The sequence below is a fragment of the Monodelphis domestica genome, chromosome 5 (assembly GCF_027887165.1).
Source record: "Monodelphis domestica isolate mMonDom1 chromosome 5, mMonDom1.pri, whole genome shotgun sequence".
In the NCBI taxonomy this organism is placed as follows: Eukaryota; Metazoa; Chordata; class Mammalia; order Didelphimorphia; family Didelphidae; genus Monodelphis; species Monodelphis domestica.
The window spans coordinates 263,512,867-263,531,707 of NC_077231.1; the positions used below are offsets into that span (position 1 = coordinate 263,512,867).

The 18,841-nt window shown below is 34.0% G+C and overlaps 1 long non-coding RNA gene and 1 other non-coding gene across 4 annotated transcripts in view; both read left to right on the forward strand.

The window, feature by feature from the left end:
- The first annotated feature begins 326 nt into the window (after positions 1 to 326).
- On the forward strand, positions 327 to 400 carry TRNAN-GUU (transfer RNA asparagine (anticodon GUU)). Its single transcript has one exon. It is a non-coding gene; the product is annotated as a tRNA-Asn (tRNA).
- A 549-nt stretch (positions 401 to 949) lies between these two features.
- The window catches only part of LOC130454642 (uncharacterized), a 64,684-nt gene continuing 46,792 nt past the window's right edge, over positions 950 to 18,841 (forward strand). The window contains exons 1-3 of one of the 3 annotated variants that reach the window (XR_008912429.1): positions 971 to 1,105; positions 3,621 to 3,655; positions 18,141 to 18,309. This is a non-coding gene — a long non-coding RNA (uncharacterized LOC130454642). Of the gene's footprint in view, positions 1,106 to 3,620; positions 3,656 to 5,366; positions 8,991 to 18,140; positions 18,310 to 18,841 lie in introns of those variants that run through there. The other 2 variants (XR_008912428.1, XR_008912430.1) reach the window with 2 other exon arrangements.

The window sequence follows — 18,841 nt, forward strand, 5'->3', positions numbered from 1 at the left end:
TTATTTCCATTATTCTCAATTTCCAACAATTACTCCTACATTCCGTAAAGAGACGTAAAAAATCAAGGAATTTTTTCTCTCTCTCCATGCAAACATCCACAAGTCGATCTTATGGCATCTCCACCTTTTGCACTCTGCAGGAAGAAAAGAGTTCCTAGCATGGGGAGGAAAGCTGAGGATTTGAAGAGAGGTAGCTCCCGTCTAGGGGTGTTCCAGAAGCTGAAGCTCCAAAGGAAGAGAACAACACTGAGCAGAGCCTGAGCCCCAGCCACCCATCAGTTAGAGCTATTCATAGGGTGTACGCCTGGGCACTAATCTGCAAGACGGTCTCTGTGGCGCAATCGGTTAGCGCGTTCGGCTGTTAACCGAAAGGTTGGTGGTTCGAGCCCACCCAGGGACGGTTCTCTTTTGAAATTTTGTAGAGCATTTCTTGTCCAAGACGTTCTAGTAGAGAGGAAAAGGGAAGGGGAAGGCTTGGCAGGTTCCAGCAAGGAAAGATACGCAGATGCGAGTTGGGAGACGAGAGGAGTATGGGGGAAGGTGAGGACACCGCGCCCACCCCCTTCGCAGCAAAAACAGGCGGTGACTCCTCCATTTCCGGCGGCAGCCCGACCCCACCCCCTCCCCCAGCGCCTTCCGCTCCTGAGAAGGTGGCGAGGCCGAGGCAGAGACCGAGACCGAAGCCGAATCTGGGAGGGGCCGGCCTGGAGGATGAAACGGAGTTCAGGAGACGTCAGTGCCCCCACGCCCCATTCGTTTCCCTCTGGCCCGGTCTCTTTTTTTCTTTTCCTCATTCTCTGTCTTTCGTAGCCCCACATGCCCCTGCCTTGGGCCTCGCGAAGGACCGGGGAGAAGGCGTGGGGGAGGGGTGGCTCTGAGCAGCCACAGCGAGGGAGGGGGTAGGCAGAGGGAGGAAACGCGGCCACGTGCCCGGGCCGAGCGTGGGGCGGGGTCAAGGGGCGGGGCTCGGGAGCCTCCATTAGAGTTCCGCGAGCCCTCTAGGCGGCCAGGCCGCTGTCACTACCCAGGCGCAGCGGGATATGGGACATCGGAGAAGACCTCTTGTCCGCCGCTGGGCTTCGATGTGTTTTTTCTCGATAAAAATGTAAAAATGATACATTTTAAATATATATATGTGACAAGATAGCCCTTGTAAGATTAGAGCGATATATGTATACATCCGATATTCATTTCTATCTTTGGGATAGATGTCAATATATAAAAAGGTCTTACCATTAATGCAGCCTGCAAAGACCTTTACAGAAATGATATAATTCTCTAATTATCTTTGGGATAGGTAAACAGCAAAGTCCACAGTATAAACACATAAGTAAACGGTATAATTAAATAAGTCATAGAAATATAAATAGTAACTAAATGTAAAGCTTTTTTACAGTATTTAATTCAATAACACAAAATTCTGTAATCGTCTGGGATAAATGTAAATTGTATGAATAATATATATCAACATAAAGCTATATAATTTAATTCTATCATGATTTTTGGGATAGATGTAAAAGACAAGTTTATAAATAGTATAAACATAAGTAAATAGTATAATTAAATTATAAATATAAATAATATATAAGTAGTAAGTATATAAATGTAAAGATTTTTACAGATATTTCATTCTATAATTGTCTTTGGGATAAATTTAAATATATGTTATGTAAATCAGTTAGGTAAATTATATAAAATATTACTGTCAATATAAAAGCTCTATATATACTTTAATTCTATAATTTGGGATAGTAGTAATTAATAATTATGAATAGTATAAATACATAAGTAAATAATATAATTAAATAAATCATAGATATATGGTAAATTTATAAAGGTAGAGCTTTTTACAGATATTTAATTCTTAGTTATCTTTGATATAGATGTAAATACATAAATAGTATAAATTTTATAAGTGTAAGTAAATATGTGAATGTAAAGCTCTTTACATTTATAATTTAATTATGTAATTTTCTTTGGAATAAGTGTAATAGTAACTTCATAAATAGTATAAACAAATACATAGCATAAATTATAGATATGTAAATATATAAACAGTTTTTTACACATATTTAATTCTATAATTCTCTGGGATAGATATAAATATATAAGTAGTATAAATAAATGGTATAAATAACTAAATATAGCAATGTAAAGCTCTTTAGATATATCCCTTAAATCTATAATTACCTTTGGAACAGATATAAATATCTTTTATAATAGCTAATGTTTATGTAACTTACAAGGTTTCTTATATATATTAATTAATTCTATCTTTGCAATAGATGTAAATACATAAATATCTTTTATAATAGCTAACACTGATGTGGCACTTTAAAACTTCCAAAGGGCATTACACAATTTTCTTTGAGATAGATATAAATATAAACTTAACTTTTATAATAGTGTTTATAGGATGGTGAAAGGTTTGCAAAGTGCTTTAGATGTGCTATTTGATTTTATCTTCCAGATAAACACAAACATATATATATATATGTATGTATGTGTGTGTATAAACATATATCCAATTCTTTGAGATAGGTAAAATATTTGTTGGCCTGATAACATATATTTGCATGCTGTACACAGTTACACATGAAAATCTTGGTAACACAATTGTTGCCCATCCAAAATCCTTTAGTTTTTCACCAGACCACTGTAAAAATGGTCTCTGCTCAATACAAACTTAAACCATCAATGTGGTCCTACTTCTTAACTGCCAATCATGCTTAATCATGTATGACTGAGAAATAATTCTTTTGAAAATAAGGCTTTTGTATAAGCAAGAATAGTAATGTTTGTGAATAAGTATTTCACTTGGAGCTACACTGATATTTTCACTTAAAGTCATCAGTGCATCTCTGGAAGGTATTGAATGGATGACTTCGATCTAAAAGAACAAAAAGCAAGAAACCTATTTTTTAAAAACCTGTATTGATTTTTTTTCCTGTGAGTTTCTTCTGTAACACAGGTGTTAAAAGTCCTTTGAATTCCATGGCCATTAATACAGGAAGGTAGATGTATTTTTTCAACCATGTAATTATAAAACTTTATTTCAAGGTTAGTTAATAACCTGAAAAGATTAGAATGAGGAGCTTACTAGCATGTTTTGCTGAGTACATTGTATATGTATATGTATGTTATTTACTTCATGAATTACAAAAATTTCTCCAAAGTGGTTCTAGAGCACTGTATTATTAATTTAAGTAGGTAGATGAAACAGTATAGTATATTTAAATTAATGAATACACATATGAAATAGTGTGGCATATTTGTATTAACAAATAACTATATGGACCATATAAACTATATATTAATATAGTACTCTTGAACCACTGGAAAAATTTTTGTGCTAAACAGATTATCAGGCTATTCTAGATAGATTGCTTAATAGTATGATAATTGTACTTATATACATGTGTATATAACTTAAAATATTTTAAGCAATTCTGAGAAAAAAATTTGAACATTTTGTTCCTGAAGAGTAAAAATGTGAGAAATTGTTACTTCTTTTGGCAGATTTACTTAAAACCTAGTCAAAATAAAAGTCATAAATTATTCTAAAATTATAGGGTTTTTTTATGTGATATTGCATAAATATTGTCTCTCAATCTCCTCAGGTTACAAACAAAAATCCCTTCAAGTATACTAAAAGGTATTATTAAATTATTTACTATAATTCTTAATTTTGTTAAAATGAAAACTAGTGTGTTGTGCATGAAAACTAAAGTGTAATGTATAAATATGAAATATTAAACTACAAACCCATCTTTGGGGGAAAAAACTGAAAGCTTGCACTTATATGCTAGATTAGAAATACAGGAATGATTAGAAGTAAAGGCCTATCATTTGTGCATATGTAAACACAGCAACAGTAGCAAATGTCTTCCATCTCCTGAACTCAGCTAATTTGGAAAAAAAAAAGCTATTATCCAAAGCTGAGGGTTGAGATATGGGGACTAGGTACCATGTAAGAACATCTCCCTGGGATGTCTGCTCAGGGTGAGGTAAATGCTAAACTACATTCTTGCTTATAGCCCCTGTTTCTAATTTTCTCAGGTTTAGGTGAACAGTTAATAAATGTGCACAGAAAAATCTAGGAATACCTTGCTTAGGGAACAAATCTTTAGACAGAAAAGAAAGAACAAAGCTTTTTTGATTACTAGACACTGAATTGTAGTGTTAGTTTTATGCTTCACAAAAAGGGAAAATCTCAATTTGAGTAACTCAATTCTTATTTAGACCTCATTTTTCTCACTTAATATACTGAGAGAGTTCGATTTTTGTAAGTCCCTTCAGTTCTTAACTTTATGAAATGCGTTAGTAAATTGTTGTTCTGGTTTCTTATATCAACTATCCATGACAATATACAACAATTACTTGGTATAGAATGTGAATTCAGCCTTTAATAGCATTGAATTTATGTTTTATTATTTTCATCTGTAAGTTTCCAAATACTAATCTCTCTTGAACTTAAATTGTATAATCTTCCTTACTTTGTGTATAGGGAGAATCTCATCATAATGCATATATCAATTTCTAAACTTAAAACAAGAAACTCCTTAAATTCCATTTGATTATTTGCTGATGTGCAATAACTATTGACATATCACAGAAAATATAAATGTAACCTCTCAAAGGAGAGGAATATGAAGATTTGATAGAGGCAAAACATTAGCTCTTTCTAAAAGGGTGAGGAAGTCAGATATCTTGAATATTTTAGCATGTGAAAAACCTTTTTCTTTAGAACAAAATAGATATTGGAAGAAAATAGCCTAGGTATCATTGTCATTTTCTTCAGTTCTGCTACCCTTATGTCAGATGCTAAAGTAAAGAAAGCAGAAAAGATTTGATAACCTTTTTTCTTCATATGTTAAAAAAAAAAGAATACTAACTTACATTAGTACATTGATGTTTTCTAGGAAATTTTGTGTGGACATGTGACCTGAATTTTATCTTCAGATTTTGGCTTTTGTCATTATGAGGAAAAGTAATAGAGATTGGGTAAAAACAGCATTTAATGGTAAAATATTTTAGGAGATGATTTAAGAAAAATAATGATAGAGGGCAGCTGGGTGGCTCAGTGGATTGAGAGCCAGGCCCAGAGATGGGAGGTCCAGGGTTCAAATCTAGCCTCCGACACTCAGACAATACACAGTATTGATTCTAAGACGGAAGGTATGGGTTAAAAAAACAATGATAGCTATTACTTATTTTATTATTATTATTATTATTAATAATATATTATCATATAACAATATTATTAATATTATTATGTATTGTAATATAATAATATATAATAAAATATTAAATAATATTTTATTTAATTAGTGATTCTTTTGAAAGGTTTCTAATTTGTAGATTTAAAATTATACTTCAATATATAGTTTGAAGGCATTCCCCTTGTTTACAGTATGATATAGACTCCTGTGCTAGTACTGGCAACTTATGCTGTTCTCTATGCTGAGAAATTATTCTGAGTTTATGAAAATGATATATTTACCATTTCTGTGAAATTGTAGTAAATGCTATTCTATTTAAAAGTCTATGATAAAAGTGTCAATATTTAAAAATTTTTAAATGTGTTTTACAGTATTGAGAGTTTTTCCTTTTATCTTTGATTTTGATTTTTTAAGATCTTGAATTTTCAGGTTACTAATTTAAAATGAGACTATGAAATCTTGTATGTTGAGAATAGAAAATGAATTTATACTCTAATCTGAGTATGTGGGCATGAGTATTTGGAAAGAACAAAAGATTGAGACAACAATTTAGGAAAGAAGACTTATAGAAAGGCTAACTTTTCAGTTACTTTTCTTTCTATTCCTTCTACCCCTGATGCTTATTCCATTTACTTTTTTTTTATGATTTTTTTAACATTATTTTATTTGGTCGTTTTCATACATTATTCACTGGAAACAAAGATCATTTTCTTTTCCTCCCCTCCCCCCCTTTCCCTCTCCCATAGCCGACGCATGATTCCACTGGTTATCACATGTGTTCTTGACTCGAACCCATTTCCCTGTTGTTGGAATTTGCATTATAGTGTTCATTTAGAGTCTCTCCTCAGTCTTATCTCCTCCAACCCTGTAGTCAAGCAGTTGCTTTTCATCGGTGTTTTTACTCCCACAGTTTAAATGGGAAGAACATATAAGACAAAGGAGAAAAACCCTAAGCAATTTATTCCTTATTATCTTTAAAATGTTTTAAGTAATCATGAACTTGGGCAGTTAGTTGGTGCATTGTTTAGAGATGTGGAGTAAGGAAGACTTGAGGCCTTAAATAATACACAAGTAATTTAACCCGCTACCTCAATTTCTTTATCTATGAAATGGGGATAAAAGTACCTACTTTTTCAATATTGTTTCAAAGATTAAATAAGAAAATATTTGTAAAACATTTTGCAAACTTTAAAGTGTTATGTAAATATTACTTATTGTTATTAATTTCAAACAAAAACAAAAGGCAAACCTAACACTTGCAGCTAATTAAACTTTAAAAGACTTTTAATATATTTAATTCAACAAGCATTTAAGTGTCTAACTCTATTCCAGGGATTGTGTTAGGTGCCAGAGCTACAAAAATAATACAACTAATTTCTTCCCTCAAGGAATTTACATTCCACTGGCATGATAGAACAGAATCAGAGGATCATAAATTTGGAGCTGGAGAGACTTTGGAGGTCACTTGTCTAGTCCTTTCATTTTAGAGATGAACTTGATAGAAACAGATAGGTAAATTCAAGATAAGTTGAGGAAGGGATCAAGAAAGAAACTCCATAGGGGAGGGCACCTGAACTGAACTTTCAAAGGAGTGGTATATAAAGCAATCATTTAAGTATTTGTCAGTTTCCTGTTATGTTTCCAGCATTTAGGGATTCTAGGAATAGGAAGACAAAATTGAAACTGTCTTTGTCCTTAAGGAGATTGTGTTCTTACTATAAATGAGAAGCAACACATATATGCAAAGTAGACAAAAAATAAATACAAGATAATTTAGGTGGAAGACACCAGAAGTTGTAGGAATCAAGCCCCAGGTAGGAGGTATTCTTTGAGCTGAACATTGAAGAAAACTAGAGATGAAAAGAACTGGAAGTGACAAGGGAGTACCTTCTAATGATGGACTGTTTAATGGACAGTGTAATCATGTGTGAGAAACAGCATGACTAGTTTGAATTGAGAAGTACAAAAAAAGGAATGATAGAAGGTTGGATGAGTAGGATAAAGTCAGGTTATGAAAGATTTTTTATTTGATTCTATAAGTAATTGGGAATCACTAATCTTTATTGAGCAGAGCAATCCTCAGAGAGAATAAGCATATATAGTACCTTCTATCTACTGCAAGGTGGATGTTATTATTATACCCATTTTGCAGTCGAGGAAACAAGTTGAAGTGACTTGTCCTGGGGTCACACATCTAGTAACCATTAGCTAGATTTGTTCTGAATCCAGATCCAGTGGTCTATATGCCAAACCTTTTTGGCATCTATGTGAAGGAAAGGGAAGAAATGAGACAGGGAGGTCAGGTAAGAGGCTACTGCAATATCCCAAGGAGAAGTTATGAATTTCCAAACTAGGGAAATAACTATGACTAGACAAAAGGGTATCGTTAGATGGAATTGTGGAGATAGCAACAAGGGGCATCCTTCAGTCTAGGGTGAGGAAGAATGGGAATGGAGACTCCTCATTTCCTGCTGGACTGCTATCCTGGACTTTGTCTCCAGAAATTCATTAGTTTGCAATATGAAATACTTCCTCAGATCATTTCTCAGCTCAACTACTGAACTTCGTTATGCCTGCTTGCCTGTTAACCTCTTCCTCATCTCCAGCCCCCTTCAGCTTCTTTTTAATGTGTTATCTTTCCTGTAAGACTTTGACTGCCTTGAGGGCAGAGACTATATTATACCTTTCTGGATAGCCCAGTGCTTTACCTACAAGACTGTAGTCTTTGTGACTCTGAATGACTGTGAAGGTGCAAGCCAGGATGACTGGAAGGATGTAGATGACCTCAACAGAGAGAGAGGGGAGTTCAGAAGAGAAGTGGATTTGTGGAAAAGATAAATTCGATTTTGGACAGAAATAAGTTCGAAGTGTCTGGGACATTCATTTCAAATTGGTCAATGATGCAGGAAGGGGGTCTCAGAAATAGAGTTAAGTATGGAGTGCATTCCTCTCTCTCTCTCTCTCTCTCTCTCTCTCTCTCTCTCCCCCTCTCCCTCCCTCTTTCTCCCTCTCTCTCTTTCCCTCTCCCTAGAACAACAAGTAGATATCTGTTGCAAACTAATGGCTCTTTCCTTTTCTGTTCCTACCCTTTGTACTGGCTCCTGGCTGACCCTGATTCCTGGAATGCACTATTCTCCCTACTGCCTCTGGGGAGAGAAATCTCCACCCAAAGGATACCTTTTTTGATCCTCTCAGCTGCTAGTACCCTGCCAATTACTTTGTATATATTTTGTATTTTTCTTTGTTTCATGGGTTACAATGATAAAGTTATATCAAGCTTTGAAACATTGCAGAGCCCAGTGGTATTTGTAACCACTTAAAAATGTGACCTGACTACGTAAAAGGAGCATTATATAATGTTTACTATGTGCCAGGTCCTGTGCTAAATGCTTTACAAATATTATCTCATTTAATTCTCACAATAGCCCTAGGAGTTAGGTGCTATTACTATCTCCATTTTGCAGATGAGGAAATTGAGGCTGAGAGGGGTTAAGTGATTTGTTCAGAGTTGAAGTTTCAGAGCTACTTTTGAACTCAAAAAATTTGCCCCCTGGGCTGCCTCTGAAAGACTAAGCCAATTAAGAACATGTTTAACCTATATTATGACCTGGTTGAACAAAACTATAGAACTTATTTATTGATATATCTGTTGGGGATAAAACAGGACAAGTGGAGAATAAATTGGGCTCAGAAATTAAAAGGAATAGATGAACAGTATGAATTGTCTCCAGGAAATTGCAAAGCTCTTTTAATGGCTTCAAACTTCTGGTAAGTCTCATATTTTTAATGCTATTTTCCTTCCAATGTTATTGTATGGCTATATAGAACATCATAGTCTTCAAAGAGTTGGAAATGTCTATCAGGTGGTTTATTTAGAAAATCCTAGCAAAGAAATTAGAATGAAAAGAATTAGCAAAGAATTAAATGAGAATGTAAATTACAGAATTTCAGGCCATAAAATAAATCCACAAAAACCAAAGGATTTTTACATAATAGTAACAAAATATGGTAGACAATAATAGAAATGGAAGCCCCACTCAATTTTTAAATGATATAATATTTGGGAGACAGCCTACCAAGGCATGCTCAATATTTGTATAGCTTTGTCAACATGGAATTTAGGAATCAATTCTAAAATTCTCCTTAAAGAAGTAATTAAAATTACTATAATAGCAAAATTAATTTACAGTTTTGCTGTTATATCTAACTACCAAAAAGAATACTTTAGAGAGCTAGGTACAATAGCATTCTTTTGGAGAAATTAAAGTTTTTATACAACTATCCTTTTGTGTCATGGACCCTTTTATCAGTCTAGTGGGGCCTATGGTACTCCATACAGAATGTTTTTAAATGCATAAAACAAAATACATAGGATCACAAAGGAAACAATTATATTGAAATACATTTATCAAAATATTAAAAAAAAAACAAGTTCACAAACCCCAGGCTAACAATCCCTGTCTAGAATTTCAAAGAATTTTTAAAATTTGGAAATGATACCTTAATTATAAGTTATTCAGTCATGCCCAACTCTTCTTTGTAACTAACTTCAGGACCATACTATCATGGAGTTTACTTGACAAAGTTATTGGAGTGGTTTGCTATTTCTTTCTCCTCTTAATCAAGGTAAACAAGTTAAATGACTAGCCCAGGGTCACATAGCTAGTAAATGTCAGAAGTCAAATCATCTATTTGATTAGAAATCAAAACCATTTGGTATTGGTTTAAAAAAATACATGAGATCAATGGAACATACTAGACAAAAAACAGTAGGAAAAAATAATCTACTACTTGATAAACCTGAAAACATAAATTACCTATGAAGAAACTCCTTACTTGGTAAGAACTGCTGGGAAAACTAGACAGCATCCTGACAAAAATTAGACTTAACCAAGATCTTATATTGTATTCCACAACACATTCAAAGTGGTTATGATTAAAGAATCCCATTAAAAAGTAGAAGAGAAACAGATTATATGCATTTCATAGTCATAGGTAGAGAACTAATTCTTAACCAAATGAAAAGAGAGGCAAATTGCAAAATATAAAATAGATAATTTGGAGGACATGAAATTTAACAGCCTTTTATCACAAACAAAATTAATGAATCTAGGATAAGAAAAGTCACCTGGGGAAAATCTTTGTGTCAGATTTTCCTAATAAGGATTTGATGTCCAAGATATATAGACAACTAATATATGAAATTGCGCAAACATGTTTTTGGAATGTCTAGAAGACAAAAAGCCATTCTCCATTCCCCAAAAGATAAGTGATATAACAATGAGCAAACATTTCTTTAAAGAATTTATAAATTGTTAACAACCATATGAAAGAATGATCCAAATCATTAATGAGAGAAATGCACATTAAAACAACACTGAGGTACCACCTCACGCCCAGCAAATGGGTAAAAATGATGAGAGAACAGAGAGTATTGGAAGGGATATATAAAGATAGGTACACTATTGCATTTTTGGTGGAGCTATGAATTGGTTCAGTAATCCTAGAAAGCAATTTGGAAGAATATGAACAAATTAGGATATTCATACCTTTTGGTTCAGGGATTCCACTGCTAGATGAAGTATATATTTTTGCCAATGACTTCCACGTAAGTCATTGGCAAAAATAAATACTCTGAATACATTAAAATATTTATAGTAGCACTATTTTTGGTAGAAAAGAACTGGAAAGAAAGTAGATGTTCATCAATTGAGGAATGGCTAAATTGCACGTAATGAATACAGAAAATCTAGAGAAATTTCATGAAATGATGCAAAGTAAGGGAAGCAGAGCCAGGAAAACAATATACATAATATAAAACCATGAAACAATGAGACCTGTATGTCTCCAGCTTGTAAAGAATAAGGCTAAACCTGAAGATGGAAGAGAAGACAATTCCTTTTGCTTCTAGTCAGAGGTTAGAGTCTGCAGATGGTGAATATTGCACATAGCATCCTTTAAAAATATGTTGAATTTTTTCTCTTTTTTCTTTTTAAGATGTCTCTCAAGGGGAAATGGGAAAAAGGGAAATCTAGAGTTTAAAAAAAGACATCAATAAAATAAGAAAATTCTCACAAAAAGAGCAATAGAGAAATACATGGTAGATATAAGCAGATCACAACATATAATCAATGAGGAACTTTAAAGATGAACAGAAGGAAAAATTGCCATCAGGAAGGGGAGATAGGTTATATGGAGAGTGTCAGGGATGAAGTGGACAGGCCCAAATATTCCACTGATATTCTTGTAATGTCAAGAAAAAGTGAAGTTGGGTCAAGCACATTAGGTGGAGCACCTGTGGTGAACTCATAGGAGAATATGGACAACATAGATATCCACAGAGGAAGTATCTGCACTTTAGAGAGCATATCCAAATTGATATTATAGTTTTGAGAATATTTAACATTTATTTATATGTATATGTGTCATTTCCCCCAAATAATGTTTGTTTTTTTAACATTGCTTTAGTTTAATGTGTTAGCTAATAGTTCCCTTATTATTTTGTTTGTAAATTTTTTAGGGAACTTGGTCTAGAGCTTTCTTTGATTACTGCCATCTGTCTTTTGGTATAGTCAATTGTTTTCATCTCTCTTTTTTCACTCAAATGTACTAACTGCTATTAGTTTGCCATAAAAATAGCTTTTGCTTTATTCCACAGATTTTGATTTTGTTGTCTTAGTGTTATCTTTTAAATACTTAGAAAATATTCTTTACTTAATTAAAATTCATGTTATATATTTTATTTAAATATTTTATTACTCCATTATATCATAATCTATATGGTACATATAATTTTCAGCTTTCTGAAGTTAGTCAGGGTTTCTTTTTGATTTATTACATATTCTCTTTTGTGAGCGTTCTTTGTGTAGTTAAAAAGAACATGTATTTCCTGCTTTTCTCATATAACTTATTTTGAGTTTGTTCAGTAAACAGTTCAGATTTGTGATTTCTTTGTTTTTATGAGTAGATGTCATATTATGATTATGTGGTATTTAAGTTGTTTGATTTTATAACATTTGTTATTGTTTCTCATATTTAAATTTTATTATTGTTCAGTTGTTTTCAGTTGTGTTTGACTATTTATGACCCCAATTGGGGTTTTCTTGATAAAGACTGCAGTATCTTGCTTTTTCCTTCTCCAGTTCATTTTCCAGATGAAGAAACTGAAGCTAACAGAGTTAAGTGAATTGTCTATGGTCAAAGCTAGTGTCTGAGGCTACATTTGAATTCAGGTCTTCCCAGGTCCAGGTCTACTGCTGTATCCACTGTTCCACCTAACTGCCTTATATTAAAGTTAGCTTTTCTTTTATACTGCCCAATTATATGATATTGAGTGATTAGGCAACCAAGGTCAGTCCAGCTACATTAGGAGAGGAAATTCCTCATTAATTCATGATATCACAGATTCAGTAAAACAAAAGTCATTATTTACTGTTCCTTTCATCTTAACATAATATCTTGGTCTATTTTCTTTCATGTTTTCTGGTTTGAATTCACTATATTTGTTAACCTTACTGCTATACTTTTGAAAAATTACCATTGCATGGCATATTTTACACCAATTTTACACTCAGTCATTTCTTCTGTATCTTTTTGTAATAAATGAGCCTCCTGTATGGAACCTATTGATGACTTTGGTTTTTAATCTATTCTGGAAGTTTTGCTCCTTTAACAGGAAAACCCAGTCTAGGTGGATTTAATGCTTTCCTAGACTTTGTGGTATCCAGAAACTCATCACACTGCAAGATGAAATCTACTCTGAAAATTTTAAATCTTTAGCGCTCTAGGACTACAGGATTTCATCACTCCCCTAGCAGAGTAAACACCTCATCCCTCCTTTCAGCTTCCTTCTATATATTATTTTTCCTCTCTTGAATTGTGAACTCTTTGATGGCAAGGATAATCTTATACTTTTCTTTGTGTCCTCATTGTGTAGCAAAGACTGACTCATGGTAGGTGCTGAATAAATTTCTATTGCCTCTGAGTCGAAATGTTACAAATGCTATATTTTGTTTCTATATTTTGTTTTTCTTCCTTATTATAGGAAAGAGTTAAATAGGATTTTTTCCCCATGCAGTTATTTGTTTACTATAGTTCAACACAATGTAGATTTTCTTTTAGGCTACTCATTCTATTCCAAATAACTCCCAAAAGAGCTGATTTGCTTTTTATTGAATATAGGAATTTTGCTTTGAGGGTTGTCAACTCCTTTCCTTTCCCTTTTGCTATTGTTTCTAATCCACTTTTAATATTTTAAAATTAAAATTAAATTAAATTAAAATTGGTAGGTATGTAAATTGTCATTTAATGTTATTATTTTTTCCCATCTGGCACATAGTAGTCACTTAAATGCTTATTGGCTAACAGAGTATTGAGCTTTGTTCAACTCCATTTATTTTGCTTTTTATCTTGTTCACTGATGTTTTTAATTCTATGCCATGTTTTTTTCAGATATAGTCCATTATCTGTAATTTGCCTCTATTAAAATCCTATTCTTGTATGGAAATGGCCTTAGATTTTGAAAGTTGTGCCAGCAAAATAGCAAGGCTCATCATAATTCAGAGGCTCATCACAAGAAGGTGGTACCTTTTTTGGGGGGGTAGGGAGAGGTTATAACAATTCATGAAGTCTCCTAAAATATAAGCCAGTCAGTCAATATACTTTATTTATTTATTTTTTTATGTTAGTTCATCAATTTAGAACATCATTCCTTGGTTTACAAGAATCATATTCTTTCCCTCCCATCCCTCCCCCCACACTTCCCGTAGCCAATGAGCAATTCCTCTGGGTATTACATGTGTCCTTGATCAGAACCTATTTCCATTTTGTTGGTGTTTGCATTAGGATGATCATTTAGTCTCCATCCCCAATCATATCCCCCTCAACCCATGTAATTAAGCAGTTGTTTTTCTTCTGTGTTTCTATTCCCACAGTTTTTCCTCTGACTGTGGATAGTGTTCTTTCTTGTAGATCCCTCAGAGTTGTTCAGGATCACTGCATTGCCACTAAAGGAGAAGTCCATTATATTAGATTGTACCACAATGCATCAGTCTCTGTGTATAATGTTCTCCTGGTTCCACTCCTCTCACTCTCCATCACTTCCTGGAGGTCATTTCAGTTCCCAAGGAATTTTTCCAGTTTATTGTTCCTTTGAGCACAATAGTATTCCATCACCAACATACATCACAATTTGTTCAGCCATTCCCCAATTGAAGGGCATCCCCTCATTTTCCAATTTTTTGCCACCACAAAGAGCACAGCTATGAATATTCTTGTACATGTCTTTTTCCTTATTATCTCTTTGGGGTACAAACCCAGCCATGCTCAACATGCATTTATTAAGCACCCACTATGTGTCAGACATTGTGATAAGCATGGAGCAATAATGAAGTAACTAGCTGTATTGGTAAAATAGTCTAAACCAATGAAAATACAGATTTTTGAAATACACTGCTTTTCATCTTTGTAAATTTTCCTTTATACTTATTTTTTCCTTATGTTTTTGGACCAAGTTTTAATCTTTTAATTCCTGTCTATATATTTTACTGATCAATTGATCTTTTAGTATTTCCATTTTTTTCTGATGTAGACTTACCTTAGGGTTCTGCAGCAGTTCTTGTAGAGTTCTTTTTCCTTGGTTCTTCTTTGGTGTAGCGTTTATCATACAAAAGGATTTTTGCTTTTCTCCCTCTTCCCCAACCCTGAGGTGAATTGACCATGATTACACAACTGGTAAATGTAAAAGCTTGGTATTGAATCCAGACATTGGAATTTTTTTTTTATTCCAACTTAGTCTTTCATTCATGTAATGGGAAGATCATGACATTGTGTCTATTCCCTTGAATAGTAATCAGGGAAAGGATACAAATTCATGTATCTCCAAGAGATAGTTATCTGAATTCCAAACTGTATACCTCTAGGACAAGCTTTCCTCTAATTCAATTTAGCAATCATTTAGATGCTGAGGATGAGGAAGACAAAAATTAAAATAGTCTTTGCCCTCAATAAGCTTATATTCTTCTGGGAGGGAGATAGCATTACACATATAAGTAAAAACTAAATAATACAAAGTATATATTAATTTTGATAAGAGTATAGAAACACAAACAATTTAGCTTTTTGGGAACAGCCTCATTTATATAGGAGGTAGCATTCCTTGAATTAATTAACTGTGTGATTTGAAGTCTGGAGAGAAAACAGTCTTCCAGGAGGAGGAGATAGTTTATTCAAAGACATGAAGGCAAAAAAAAAAATAGAACAGGAAGTTTGGCTGGAAGGAAGAGTGCTTGAAGAGGAGTAATGAAATAAATTGGGAAAGTTAAGTTAGATCCAGACTGTGAAAGGCTTAAAATGCTAAACAGGATCTGCATTTAGTCTTTGACTAACAAAGAGTCAGTGGTGGTTTCTGAACATATTCTGAGGAATATCAACTGGCATCTAGGTGCAGAAAGTATTGGAGAGAGAAGGAAGGTGGTGAGATAAATTAGGAGTTTAAGACCTGGCCTGGGTTTCTATGAGAGTAGAGAGAGACACATTAAATAGATCTAGTGGAGGTCACCTAAAAAACCTGTACCTGAATAATTGAGAATGATTAAGGTTACCAATCTGGGTGATTAGAAGATACCTTGTGGAGAAATAGTAAAAGCAGCAAAAAGAGGGTGTGAATGGAGAAGAGTTCCATTTTGTGTATGTTGCATTTGAGATCCCTATGGAACTCCCAGGTAATGGCTAGATGATTCTACAAATTCAAGATGATAGTTGGATTTGGGTACTATCTTTGTAGTGATGATGATCATATCCATGGATTGCTCAAAGTGTAGTGAGAAAATAGAAAATGGCTAAAACAGAGCCATGGGGTAAATTCACAAGTAATAATTAGGGAATGGGTAATCCAGCAAAAGAGATTGGGAAGGAGTAATTAGAGAGAGGGAGATAGCAATGTCATAAAAACAAAGACAGTTATATCAACAGATTTTCTTCAGCCCAGTTGATGTAACATCCTGAACTGAAGATAAAGCTTCAGCTATGGTCTACTTAAGGCAATGTATAATAAGATTATAGGCTCCTTTGTTCCTGCATATGTTCTCAGCACCTAATAGGTTCTCAGTACAGTAGCTTGAGTAGCAAGGATAATACCAGTTTTATAATGAGGCTTTGGTGGGGCGGGGTTTCCGCTTCAAAATCACAATATCTCAGAGGTGGAAAAGACCCCAGAAGCCATCTGCTTTTAATCAAACAGGAATCCCCTTTGCCACATCTATGATATAACTTTTCTGTGAACTCTTACCTCTTGAGGCAACTCACTTCCCTTTGGATCACAAACTGGCAGGAACTTTTACTTAACTATCTAGATATAGATCTAAGTGTCTAAAGTTTGCAAGATGTTATCCACTTATTCATTTGATTCTTTTAACAATTTTGTGGTATAGACACTACAGATACTATTGTTCACGTTTTATAGATGAGGATACTCAGGCTCTGAGCCACAGAGTGGTTAAATGACTTGGCCAGTTATATAGCTAGTAAGTGTTAGGAGCAGCATTTGAACTAGCTATATAACACTATATCTATTTTACCATGCTTTCCTTCTTACCTCAAGTCTAAATCTGTCTCTTTACGACTTCAGTCCATTGCTTCTAGTCTGTCTTTCTGGAGACAAGAAGAATGAGTCTAATCTCTCACATGACAATCTTTAAACACCTAGAGACAATTATAATATTTCATCTATTCCCTCTAAAACAAACATCCTTATTTCAATCAGTCTCCAGGTAACATGATTTCAAAATACTTCACCATCCTCATTGCCCTCCTCTTGGTGCTCTCCAGTGTATAATCATTCCATAAATGTGTCACCTAGAACTTAACACAATATTCTAGATATGATCTGACCAGGAAAGAGTACAAAAGGGCTATCCCCTCCCTAGTCTTATACACAAGGCTACTAGCCTAAAATTACATTCAATTTTTTATTTTTATTTTTTACTGTCACATCACATTATTATCTCTGGGTTTGCATTCCACAAAAACATCTTTTTTCACATGCCCTGTTTTCTCACCACTCTCTCTTCTTATATTGTCAAGTTGAAATGTTATAGATATAAATGTAGTACATAGAATTTATCTTTCTTAAATTTCATCTGGATATATTTGGATTAAGGTTCTAGGATATTGCAATCTTTTTGGATTCTGATTCTGCATTAGTGACTCTCCAAACTTTGCACAGGCTACAAATTTGACAAGCATGCCATCTAAGCCATGATCCAAGGCATTAATAAAATTTTTTAAATGTTAAACAGTTTAAATGGCAAAATACCTATCCCTGGAGACCTCTTTCCAAATTGACATTGAACTAGTAATGACTACTCAGCCTGAAGGCTGCAGGTGGTGGTGTTATGATAGCTGTAATCTTAGCGTCTTGTCCTTTATAACTTCCCCTCTATATTTGCTCCTGGTAACAAGCAAGCAGTCTTTCCTCTGGTGGTTCTCACCTTTTCTTTTTGCTGCTGCAGGACATGGTGTAGATTCCCTTGGTTCTCTCATTATTTATAAAATTTTTATTTATTTTCTTATCTTTGTGTTTTGGTTGAGTGAAATAAAGAGAAGGGGGGGTGGCATGCTAGTGGAGCCCTTTCTCTGGCTTCTAGTTACTTAGCCATCTTCCCGGAAGTCCACTTACTTATGACTTATTAAAAGGTTTGTATCCATTTGGCAGCCAACATGAAAGCTAATATAAAATGCACATAAAAACTAAATAACTTTAGAGAGGGAATTGCTCCTTCCAAATTAAACAAATCTTTGTTTTGGGAAATGAGCTGTAAACTTTTAAGGACAGCTTGAATGAATGGAAAGAAAAAGTATGACTCTCATGAGTAGCTTGCTAAAAAATATTTGCTAAAAGTGTACACCATGTTCTTTCAGGGAAAAACAGGTGATTGACCTGTCACTTTGAAGATATAAATAACTCAGAGGAGAAATGCTGACCTCTTAAATGAAAGGGAAGACTACCACCAAGTAGATGGTGAAAAATCCAGTTCTAATTCTCCTGGAGAAGTATCCTAGCGAAGATTAATATATGGAAAAGGGCCAAGTGAGTATAGTGCTTCTTCTTTTGCAAACACAAAGGACAGAGGCAAACAATTTAATTGTCTGAAAACAAAATCTGATAATAACAATTATATATAGTTAAATAGAGGAAACATCTCTCATGCTTACTTCTTAATATTTAGCAAAGGAGAAAAGAATATTAGACTAGATAATGAGAAAATGTTCCTTTTAGTAGAACTATTTCCAATTGCCCAGGGAAGAAATCCATGATTTCAATATTTCTGAAAAGATGTTTACTAATGGGATTTTTTAAATTCAAGAAATTACATTTGTCTCTTTAAAAATCAAGTGAAAGGTATTTTTAGTAATAAGTGTGAATTAAGAAGGCAACCTTGGATTCTGATTTCCTGACTCAGGATAAAATAAAGGTATACAAAATCTTGAGGCTGTAAGAGAGAGGAATATGCAAAAAGAAGAAATGGCAAAAGAGAGAAATTAGATCTAGTGAAGCAAGAAGCAGCCCATGTGAGGGAGGGGCAGAAAGGAAGAGACCCAGGATTTCCAAAGAGAACAGA